We start from the raw sequence: 10843 nt of genomic DNA on the forward strand, positions 1-10843 counted from the left end.
ACCGCCGTCTTAGTTTTTGCTCCCACCTTGTTTTTGAATTTTTGCTGGATCCATCTTATTTTGCTGGAACCTCTCCAAGTTTTGCTACAATGGTGTTTGAATTTAGCTACAACCATCTTTGTTTTTTGCTACAACCCCATTTATGATATTTTTTGCTGGATCAATCTTTTTTGCTGGAATCACTCAAAGAAAGAGAGAGAAAGAAGGATACCAAAAAAATGCTACAACCAGCGTCCTACAGAGCTTCAATCGAAGGCGACGGAATTTGGGGACCGGACACCACGCAACCGCGAAAGCTGGAACCGTCGATAGAAAAAGCTTCAACCGTTTTGTGAAAAAGCTTCAGCCATAGAAAAGCTTCAGTGAGCGTGAGAAAAAAGTTGTAGCTGACGGCATGGTGGTGCGGCGAGGACAGCGACCGGCGGCGAGCTGCTGATGCTTCAAGGCAGGCCTCGGTGCGTCCAAGGCGGGTGTCCAGGACGAACAGCTGGATGCAATTTTTGTTGAGAAAAAAAAGATAAAGAAGACTAATCTGACGGTGGACAAAAAGACAAACTAACGCCTCAGATGCGACCGGCCGAACCGTTGCGCCGGTGCGCCGGCGCCTATCAGTCGCCTATGATTTTTGTCAGACTTATCATACTTGTTTTAGTTGAGTTGTTTAAATTGTCAGCCATACTTTGACTTGCCTAAGGGATCTTGCCATATTTTTGTGTCTATAACATGTGGGGTTCATTGCTCATAAAAATATTCTTGCCTTAGAGCATCTCCAACCGCGATGCCAAAAGACGCGCCCGCGCGGTAAACTAGCTTTTTAGCATGCGGGGATGTTTTCGCGCTCCAGCGGTGGCGGAAAACTAGTGCACGGGAAAAGGCGGCAGCTCGCGCGCTAGATTTGACGCACCGCGCCCGACACGCCTATAAAATTGCAGCGCCCTCTGCCGCTCTCTCATCGCTCCCTCTATCGTTTTTTCTCCTCGCCGACGACACGACACCACCGCGCCACCATGGCGCCTCGCTGCCGGGGAGCTTCGGACTACTGCGACGTCCGCGTGCGTCCGTCCGGCACCTACTCCGCCGAGATTCGGTCGGGCGACGGCATGCGCCTCCGCCTTGAAACCTTCGACACCGCCCAGGAGGGCGCCCGCGCGTACGACGATGCGGCATGGTGCCTTCGGCGGTCCCGTCAGGACATGAACTTCGCCGACGTGGCGATGCGGGAGCGGGCACAGGAGTTGGCGCCTTTCCCGCGGCTTCTCACCAACGAGAATCGTCGCAAGAACTGGAGGCGGAGCGCCATCTCAGCCTGGCCGAGATGGACGAGGCAGCCATGGCGTTGTGGAGCCATCGCTTCCCGCAAGACATCATCAACGAGGAATAGTTCTCGCCGAGAGGAGGGCGAAGAGGGCAGAGAGGAGGAAGGAGCGAGCCGCCTATCACGAGGACAAAGCGAACGCGGAAGGCGGTCGCTAAATACAGCACCACGCTAGGAGATGCGTCCTCCTAGGACTCCGACGACGAGCGGTTCCTTGACGCGTACGCTCACGTCGGAGGAGGACATCACCGAGGCAAAGTCGGAGAATAACGAGTAGTAGTATTTTTTCGTTTTATTTTGTATCGTAGAAGCAGGCTATGTGACAAACTATGAACTATCTATCGTAGAAGAAGACTATGAACTATCAACTATCTCCATATTTGTACTATCGGAACCAAATATTTATTGAATCGTCACATAGTAAAGAAAAAACAGATAAAATATAGCGCGCCTGTTAGAGCGGTTCGGGCGCGCTTTATTTTGCGGCGGCCGCTAGAGCCAGTGCACCGCCGCGCGCAAAAGCTGGCTCACCCGGCGCTGTATTCTGACTTTTAGCGCATCGGGCATTGCGCGGCTGTTGGAGATGCTCTTAGATGTGTCTAGAACCAAACACCTACTCCCTCCTTCCATCTATATAGGGCCTAATACGTTTTTCGAGGCTAACTTTGACCAAATACTAGAGCAATAATATATGACATGCAACTTACACAAAGCACACCGTTAAATTCGTGTGTGAAAGGAGCTTTCAATGATATAATTTTCACATTGTGCATGTCATGTACTATTAATCTTATCAATAGTCAAAGGCGGTCTTAAAAAATGCATTAGGCCTTATATAGATGGAAGGAGGGAGTACCTGACTTGGTCAAACTTGTCTAAGGTGAGATGTAGCAAAGTGTGGCTAGGTGTGGCTGGAAACTAAACAGCCCAATAATGCACGGCTACCGGCGCTTGGATTTGGCGACGGTTTTTCCATTTTCCTTTCCTCGGACGAATATCTCGTAGAGTAAAGCATCTCTAATAGATGATGTACATATAAAAATAATTAAGTGAAGGTTCAAAAATCATCTCTAACAGATGATGTAGATGCAAAAAAATTACATCTCCATCTCTAGAAGATGTAAGATATACAACACCTAGAGATGCACCTCCCCTTTCAGAAGATGTAAAACGGCCGGTAGCGCCCCAACCACCCAACCGCTTCATTTTCATTTCGCTCATCGCCCGCCGCCTGGGCCATGCCCAACTCCAACGACCCGGCCGCCTCCTCTGCCATAGCCGCTGGAGATGCATCTAGAGTATTAAGTTCATAATAAACGGAGTAACGCCTTAAATGAGATGACATGATGTAGACAAAGTAGACTCAACCAAAATGAATAAACCTCGTTGTTTTCCCCTTAATGACAACAATACAAATGTGTGTCTTGTCCCCTTTTGTCATTGGGATATAGATCACCACAAGATTGAACCCATTACAGAGGATGTCTCTCATTGCAAGATAAATCAATTTACTCCCTCCTTCCATTTATATAGGGCTTAATGCGTTTTTCAAGACCGTCTTTGACTATTGATAAGATTAATGGTACATGAGATGTATAATGTGAAAATTATATCATTGGAAGCTCCTTTCACATACAAATTTGACGGTATGCTTTGTGTAAGTTGCATGTCATATATTATTGTTGTAACATTTGGTCAAAGTTAGCCTCGAAAAATGCATTATCCTTATACAGATGGAAAGAGGGAGTAGTTAGCCAAACCAAACGGATGGATTGGGGAGAAATACAAAGCTACAACAATCATGCATATAAGAATTTAGAAAAGACTCAAACATTTCTTATGAATAATCTGATCATAAACCCATAATTCATCGGATCCCAACAAACACACCGCAAAAGAAAGATTATATCAAATAGATCTCCAAGAAACATCAAAGAGAACATTGTATTGAAGATCAAAAAAAGAGAATAAGTCATCTAGCTACTAGTTATGGACCCGTAGGTCTGTGGCAAACTACTCACACATCCTCGAAAAGGGCAGCAAGGTTGATGTAGAAGCCCTCCGTTATCGATTCCCTCTTCAGCAGAGTACCGGAAAAGGCCAGCAGATGCGACCGCGGAAGAACAGAAACTTGCAGTGGCAGAAAAAGTATTTTGGTTGGCTCTTTGTTGGTTTCCCGATTTTAGAAAATTTATAGAGCTAGATTTAGGTCAGATGGAGCCCTGGTGACTTACCGTCTACTCGTTTGCTTTCTGGTCTCCTCGGGAAGCTTCTAGGGTCTCTTTTGTACAGAAAAAATGGTCAAAAAATTTCATGGTATTTGGACTTTGTTTGGTACAGATTTCCTGAAAAACCAAAAACAGGCAAAAAAAACAACAACTGGCACTTGGCATTGGGTTAATAAGTTGGATACTATAATAGCATGGAACAATAAAAATTATAGATGCGCTGGAGATGTATCAAGCATCCCCAAGCTTAATTCCTGCTCGTTCTCAAGTAGGCAAATGATAAAAACAAAATTTTCAATGTGGAATGCTACCTGACATGTTCATCATGTAATCTTTTTTTCATGGTATGAATATTTAGATCCGAATGATTCAAAGCAATAGTCTATAATTTGACATAAAGACATCAATACTCAGGCATACCAACAAGCAATCATGTCATTTCAAAATTCATGTCTTTCAAAATAAAAATGCTAAACAATGTTATCCCTACAAAATCATATAGCCTTGTCATGCTACATCTTCTTAACACAAAGTATAGTCATGCACTACCCTGGTGTCAGTCAAGCAATTGGTTCATACTTTTTAATGCGCTTCAGTTTTTTCAACCCCCACCTAATACATGAGCGCAAGCCATGGATATAGCACTATAGGTGGAATAGAGTATGGTGGTAGAGACTGTATGGAGAAGACAAAAAAGAGAACTTCTCACATCGACGAGGATAATCAACGGGCTATGGAGATGCCCATCAATTGATGTCAATGTAAGGAGTATGGATTGTCATGCAACGGATGCACTGAGAGCTATAAGTGTATGAAAACTCAAAATGAAAATTAAATTGGTGTGCATCTAACTTGCTTGCTCCATAAGACCTCGGGCATTTGAGGAAGTCCGTCATTGGAATATACATGCTGAAGGAAATATGCCCTAGAGGCAATAATAAAGTTATTATTTATTTCCTTATTTCATGATAAATGTTTATTATTCATGCTAGAATTGTATTAACCGGAAACATAATACATGTGTGAATACATAGACAAACAGAGTGTCACTATTATGCCTCTACTTGACCAACTCGTTGATCAAAGATGGTTATGTTTCCTAACCATAGACATGAGTTGTCATTTGATAAACGGGATCACATCATTAGGAGAATGATGTGATTGACTTGACCCATTCCGTTAGCTTAGCACTTGATCGTTTTAGTTACTGTTATTGCTTTCTTCATGACTTATACATGTTCCTATGACTATGAGATTATGCAACTCCCGATTACCGGGGGAACACTTTGTGTACTACCAAACGTCACAACGTAACTGGGTGATTATAAAGGTGCTATACAGGTGTCTCCGATGGTACTTGTTGAGTTGGCTTAGATCGAGATTAGGATTTGTCACTCCGATTGTCGGAGAGGTATATATGGGCCCTCTCGGTAATGCACATCACTATAAGCCTTGCAAGCAATGTAACTAATGAGTTAGTTGCGGGATGATGCATTACGGAACGAGTAAAGAGACTTGCCGTTAACGAGATTGAACTAGGTATTGAGATACCGACGATCGAATCTCGGGCAAGTAACATACAGAAGACAAAGGGAACAAATGTATATTGTTATGTGGTTCGGCCGATAAAGATCTTCGTAGAATATGTAGGAGCCAATATGGGCATCCAGGTTCCGCTATTGGTTATTGACTAGAGAAGTGTCTCGGTCATGTCTACATAGTTCTCGAACCCGTAGGGTCCGCACGCTTAACGTTCGTTGACGATATAGTATTTATGAGTTATGTATGTTGGTAACCGAATGTTGTTCGGAGTTCTGGATAAGATCACAGACATGACGAGGAACTCCAGAATGGTCCGGAGATAAAGTTTGATATATGGGATAATAGTGTTTGGTCTCTTGAAGGGTTCCGGAATTCACCGAAAGGGGTTCCGGATGTTTCCTGAAATGTTTGGGTATGAGAACACTTTATTGGGGCCAAAGGGGAAAGCCCACAAGGTTTTTGGAAAGCGCAAAAGGAAGTTTTGCAGAGTCCAGGGGCCAGACGCCAGGGTCCCTGGTGTTTGGGTCCAGACGTCGGGAACCCTGGTGTCGGTGTCAAAACCGGCGGATCTCGGGTAGGGGGTCCCGAACTGTGCGTCTAGGCCGGATGGTAACAGGAGGCAGGGGACACGAAGTTTTACCCAGGTTCGGGCCCTCTCGATGGAGGTAAAACCCTACGTCCTGCTTGATTAATATTGATGATATGGGTAGTACAACAGTAGATCTACCACGAGATCAGAGAGGCTAAACCCTAGAAGCTAGCCTATGGTATGATTGTTGATGTGTATCTTGTCCTACGGACTAAAACCCTCTGGTTTATATAGACACCGGATAGGGTTAGGGTTACATAGAGTCGGTTACAATGGTAGGAGATCTGAATATCCGTATCGCCAAGCTTGCCTTCCACGCCAAGGAAAGTCCCTTCCGGACACGGGACGAAGTCTTCAATCTTGTATCTTCATAGTCCAGGAGTCCGGCTGAAGGTATAGTCCGGCCATCCGGACACCCCCTAATCCAGGACTCCCTCAGTAGCCCCTGAACCAGGCTTCAATGACGACGAGTCCGGCGCGCAAATTGTCTTCGGCATTGCAAGGCGGGTTCCTCCTCCAAGTACTTCATAGAAGATTTTGAACACAAAGTAGTGTCCGGCTCTGCAAAATAAGTTTCCACATATTGCCATAGAGAGAATAATATTTACACAAATCTAATCTGCTGACGTATTCCGTAGTGTGACATCACACCACGGCCAAGCTTTTATTCGAACTGTTTTACTGTCCCATCTCAGCGCGTTATGCGAGGCGGTTTCCTTGGCACGTCTTGTTAAAGCAGAGATCATGTCCCCTTATTCCGGGATTCTCATCAATACGGGCGTGGGTAACCCAACCGCGCCTTTGATTACGGCGCTTGGGAGATAAGCGAGTTTTACCAGGCTGGTGGGGACATGTAGTTGCGTCCACCCATATAAGGGGATAAGGATCCACCTTTTCACCTACGCCTTCTTCCTCCTTCGCCTATCCATTCTTGCGCACTCGAGCTCCAGCGCCCAAGTCCGCACTCCTCACCTCAACCTTCTCCAGCCATGTCCGGAGCGGGAGGCAAGTGGATGGTCTCCTCCGTCACGGAGGGACACATCAAAAAGCTGAGGAAGGCCGGATATCTGGCTAGCGACATCTCGCACCGGCTTACCAAAACGGGGCAACTCATCCCCACTCCCAGGCCCCATGAGAGGGTGGTATTCCACCCCCATTTCCTCCACGGACTGGGCTTCCCTCTGCATCCATTTGTCCGGGGGCTCATGTTCTACTACGGCCTGGATTTCCACGATCTGGCCCCGAACTTTGTCCTCAACATCTCGGCGTTTATCGTCGTGTGCGAGGCTTTTCTCCGCATCCGCCCCCATTTCGGCCTATGGCTCAAGACCTTCAACGTCAAGCCAAAGGTGGTGCGCGGCAACCAGGCAGAGTGTGGAGGAGCCATGGTGGGCAAGATGGCCAACGTCCTATGGCTCGAGGGCTCCTTTGTGGAGACCCTGAAGGGGTGGCAATCGGGGTGGTTTTACATTACCGAACTGTGCGACGCCGAATGGGTCGCACCCCCTGAGTTCCCGTCCGGATCCCCAATGCGGCTCACGTCCTCGAAAGAGACGGGCCTGTCGTGGGGTAAAAAAGGAGAGCTGACCGGACTCCAAACATGCATCAAAACCCTGGTGGATAGGAAGCTTAAACTTGTCAATGTAGTCCAGGTTATGCTCATCCGCTTGATCCTCCCGTGTCAACAACGGGCTTTCAACCTGTGGGAGTTCGACCCGGCGCGGCACCAAACTCTGAGCAGGCTCTTCGACACGATGTGCGAAGATGCCTGGAAGGTGCTTTTCAAGGGCGTCATGGCTCCCGCATCCGCTACTGAGGATCACGGATTCAGTGCACAGCGTCACGCTCTTGCGGTAAGTTGTCTTTTTTCCTTTTTACAGGGTATCAGTGTTTCATAGTTTGACTCCATGTGGGATCTAAGCTCCCTTTCCTTTGACAGGACTGGCAGGTGACGTCCGGACAGATCAACTGTCCGGCTCCTTTGCCCGAAGGCCCAGCGGATGCTCAATTGGCGAAGCTGCTGGTTCCGGCACCCTATGTGGTGCCGGAGAAGAAGGCCAAGAAGAAGGCCACGGGGACTCGAAAGAGTGCCCGGCACCCGGAGGTGTCAGATTCATCATCCGAGGAATCCAAGACGCACTCCTCCCACGAAGATGAGGAGGAGGAAGAAGAGACCCCTCCCCCTCCAGCGGGGGAAGGGAAGAAAAGGAAGGCCGCCCCAACTGGGGAGCCGAAGGGTCCAAGAAGGGAGAACCCTCCTCCGGACTACTCCACCAACGCCGATGACGGTGAAGAGGAGTGGCCGCCCATGGCCAAGCCCCTGGCGAAATCGTAAGTATCCGGATACCGGAGTGATTTCATAGTATTCGTTTATTGCATAGCTTTCCCTTATGTCCAATATGTTTATGCAGCCCACCCAAAGACCGGCTCGATGCGTCGTCGAGCGGCTCACTGGACTCGTCGGACGTGAACTCGCTGTCCGACGGCTTCCTCCCCCCGCCCTACGGACGACACCGAAGTGTTGTCCCAACAGGTCCAATCCAGGAGGAGGTGGTCCTAGAGGCGCCGCAAGGCGACCTCCCGGACTCCAGGAGTAAAGGGGACGAAACCCCCCAGGGCTCCAAGTCCGGCCCTAGGCCGGACACCGCTCCGGAACCTTCAAAGGTTCCAGAGTCCGGCGGGGAACCTCCTTCCAAGAGGAGCAAGCCCACCGCGGCGGCGACCTCCGTCCAACCGGAGGCGCCGGACAATATGTTGGAGGCGCTCCAAGGCGCCTCCATCGACGAGGGGCACCGCACTATTATGAGTGCGGTGATCCAGAAGGTTCAGTCCGCCAAGAGCGGACTGACTGAAGCTTGTACAAGCCTTTTAATAGGCTTTGAGGTAAGTAAAGAATGTGTAAATAACATTACCGCATAGACAGTAGCCCCTGATGCTCTGTTTGGCGTTCGGAAAGAAAAGCCGAATAGAGGATCAAATAAAAATCGCAGGAGTCTAAAAAGAGTCAATATGCGTGTGCAGGCTTCCCTGCTGGCGTCCGCCGCACTGACTGCGGAAGTGGACGTGCTAAAGCAGGACCTCGAGCGGTCCGAGCAAGAGCTCGGACGTGCCAAGAAGCAGCTCGAGGACAATGAAGGTAAGAAATACCTTGTTTAAATTAAACATATATATATATAAAGGTGCAATTGCAAAAATGACAGGATTATCGTGGCTATTGTAGGGGCCACGTCTGAGGTGGCGACCCTGAAGCAAGCGCTGCTCAAGGCCAAGAAGAGATCGGCTGCGGAGCGCATTGAGCGAGAAAAGTATGAGGCCGAGGTTGGCAAGGTGCGGCAAGAGCTCCAGGCTCTCATGGAAAAACATGAGAGTTTGGAGCGTGACTCAAGGACGCGAGCGTCCGAGCTTGCGGCGGCTACTGAAAGTGCCAAGTCTGCCAAGGCCGAATCCCAGAAGGCCCTCCAGGAGTTGGATGAGGTGAAGAAGATAGCAGAGGGTAAGGCATTCTTTATGCAAAGTAAACACATAAGCGTGAGTTACTTGTTACTTACCCGAATCCGGAGTTCTCCAGGCGCGTTCGCAGATCTTCCCCGGAGTATATCTGATGCCGCCGCATTCTATCGAGCCGAGGAGGGCAGCTCGACGGAGAAGGTGTTCTGGTCTCAGTACGCTGAGGCCGGACACCCCGTGCCCCTGAGCGACCAGTTGAAGCAACTGGTCGAGCTCCACAAGGCGGCCGAACAGGCCATGAAGGGCCTCATAGTTCGGCTGTGGCCTGGAGAGGCTCAGCCTGGGAGCTATTTCGGGCTGGTGCGGCGGCTGGTGGAGGCCTGTCCAAGGCTCGAAGTCATCAAGCGCTCCGTCTGCATTGAAGGTGCCCGTAGGGCCCTTGCCCGTGCGAAGGTGCACTGGGGCAAGCTGGATGCTGAGAAGCTTGTGAAGGACGGGCCACCGCCGGGGAAAGAGCATCGCAAGCCCGAAAATTATTATAAGGATGTTCTGAAGGGTGACCGCCTTGTGGCGGATGAATGTTCTATGGATGTAATCATTGAGTAAAACTCGCTCGTTTTGTCCTGTGCGCTGAAAACTTGTTCATATGCGCTTAAGCAATGCTGTTTGAATTTAAAATATTACCTTCTGTGCGGCTGTTTATCAATTCTGAGAGATGGCGAGTCGTCGGCTTCTGCCCCCGTGCCGCTAGTGCTGGGGTGTTCGGGGATAAACCTGAGGGCTCTTTTTCCCATGTTTGGGTCCTTCAAGGGAGGTGCTCAGCCCAACGAATAAGGCAATCGGACTATAATGTGTGAACACTCTCACTTAGCCATAGAATTCTATAATTTTAAATTTCGGCGAAGCCCCTGGTATTCGGAAGACCAAGTTCGGGGCGCTATCCACGCCTTGGCCGGACAGAGCCGGCTCCTCGCCCTAAGCGGCATAAGTCTTTAAGGACTCGAAAAGACCTCTCGAACAGCGACCAGCTCTCGCCTCATCATGACGGTCAGTTTTAGCTTTCTCCACTGAGGTGCTCGACCCAGCTCAACCGGGGCACAATCGCAGTGGTTCTCCTAGTGCTACCTTAGCCGATATAGCGGAACGTAAGGCACCAAAACATAGGAGCCGGGCAAACCCAACTATTGACCCAAGACATGATTCGGAGCCGATGCATATAATGCTATAAGTTCGGGGTGCCGCACTTGTTAAAGTGTTCGGACTTCTCACACCATGTTGAGGGGTACTGAAGCCCCTGGCGTATTTTGGCCGTACCAAAGTGTACGGGTGCAACATGTCGTTAAGGAACATATATAAATATATAAAAAAAGTAATGCAAAAATAGACAAAAAGCTATGCATTGTTTATTAAAAAGATCTGCGATCAAAGCAGAATGATACAGATAATGCGATAAGCAAAAGGTTGGACTATGTAACATGTCCGCTCCAGGGGCAAGCTGCGGAATAATGTGCGAAACAGGTATACTGCTCGTGATAGAGACCACCTGGGAGTTCCGTAATGCGGCGTGGCTTGGCTGCTTCCCTGGTTCTTGCATCGTTTGTGCGGCAATTGAACTGCCGAACAGGCCTTCCGAAGAGTGGAGTCCTGAAAGTAAGAGAAAATTAAAAAATCGGCAGCCCCTGGTGCGGTTTAAGCCGTGTTTCGGGCGTGCCGTGATGGTGC

This window comes from Triticum aestivum, chromosome 4A, assembly GCF_018294505.1.
Source record: "Triticum aestivum cultivar Chinese Spring chromosome 4A, IWGSC CS RefSeq v2.1, whole genome shotgun sequence".
In the NCBI taxonomy this organism is placed as follows: Eukaryota; Viridiplantae; Streptophyta; class Magnoliopsida; order Poales; family Poaceae; genus Triticum; species Triticum aestivum.